This window comes from Panicum virgatum, chromosome 7K (assembly GCF_016808335.1).
Source record: "Panicum virgatum strain AP13 chromosome 7K, P.virgatum_v5, whole genome shotgun sequence".
Lineage (NCBI taxonomy): Eukaryota > Viridiplantae > Streptophyta > Magnoliopsida > Poales > Poaceae > Panicum > Panicum virgatum.
The window spans coordinates 22,742,235-22,743,809 of NC_053142.1; the positions used below are offsets into that span (position 1 = coordinate 22,742,235).

The 1,575-nt window shown below is 43.9% G+C and overlaps 1 non-coding gene across 1 annotated transcript; it reads left to right on the forward strand.

The window, feature by feature from the left end:
• The first annotated feature begins 580 nt into the window (after nt 1-580).
• Nucleotides 581-687, forward strand: LOC120643203. Its single transcript, XR_005662894.1, has one exon. It is a non-coding gene; the product is annotated as a small nucleolar RNA R71 (small nucleolar RNA).
• Nucleotides 688-1,575: the final 888 nt, after the last annotated feature.

Here is a 1,575-nt window from a genome sequence, read left to right on the forward strand (position 1 = left end):
GAAAAACACTTTTTGATAGCAAAATACAATACGTTTGGGACTTATTTGCAATAAATCTGCCAAGTAATAATTACTAGCATTTTTGCAAGAAAAACCTTCACAATTTTGAATTTACTTCCTAAGCCAAAACTTTTTGTAATAAGCGGCTTGTAATTTTCCATAATTACAAAAATGGCCTTAATGTTGCAATAAAAATTTTAATCTATCAAACAAAGAAAACACTAATTTCATGCAAATCATTGATGCACTAAAAACTAGACACCTGAAGTGTCACATCGAGTTTCCAAGGCTTGAAGTGTTAGCATGTGAGCCTTATCTTAGGAATAATCCTCAAATTTCTTGAGGAGGAGATCAATCTTCATAGCGAGCATGTCGACCTCCTAGACAGAGTGCACACCTCGCTGGCGTGGTTGGAGGTGATCATCGCTCCAACCTTGGTTGGAAACCATCTTCTCGATCAATGATGTAGCACTTTCAATGGTCAGCGAGAAGAAAGCTCCACCCGCAGCGGCATCCACATGATCACTAGGATGACTGGGTCAACCCATTGTAGAAGTTCTATAGAATGAGCCAATTGTCCATTCCATGGTGTGGACACACCAGAATGTACTCCTTAAGTCTCTCCCAAGCTTCAGGAATTGACTCATTTGATGCCTGCTGGAGGTTCGAAATCCGACCACGAAGAGCATTGGTTTTGCCCATCGGGAAGAACTTCGAGAGGAATGCCTTGGCACATTTGTCCCAAGTATCCACAGCAGCCTTGTTAGCATAAAACCACTGCTTCGCTCTCCCCAAGAGAGAGAACGGAAAAAGACGGAGTCGGATGGCATCTTGCGATACACCCTTGATAACAAAAGTACTGTAGACCTCTAGAAACTGCTGGAGATGAGCGCTTGGCATCCTCATTGGCCTTGCCACAGAAAGGGCTGGCCTGCACCATCGTAATGAGACCCGTCTTGATCTCGAAATTTTCCCCTCAGGTGTTAATGAAGCGTCCCCTCATAAGAGAGAACTTAAATGTGATACAAACATCAGTCCCAAGAGGCTGATGCCACATTTATTACATCAGATGGTTTCATTACCGTACAAACCTCCGAGGAGGACACTCGATATAGATGATAATAATATGTAACCAAGCTACGACATAACACCAGAGCGCAACCCACATGGGATCTAGCTCGGGTTCAGAGTACTGTGCCAGCGAAAACATCTCGAACAGGGCCGGTTCCACAGGCAAGGTTGGGTGTAGAACGATAACCCTACTCGGCGTCGTCTGGTACGAAGTCTAGGTCTTCTTCTGTAAAAAAGTAAGAATGGGGTGAGTACAAATGTACTCAGCAAGTCCAACCACACCCACGGAGGGGGTTATATCAGAATAACATGCTCAGGTAAAACAATGGATAAGGTTACGGTTTAATGTGCGGAAAGCTAAATTTTATGCAGGGGTTCGTTTAGCCGAAAACATTTCAGAAACCAGTTTTTGTAGTGAGTAACACGGATTTCAAGTTTTAAGCTGCTACCAGGACTCCTCATCCGCCGTAGCACACGGCACAACTGCCGGACGCATTTCCAAAA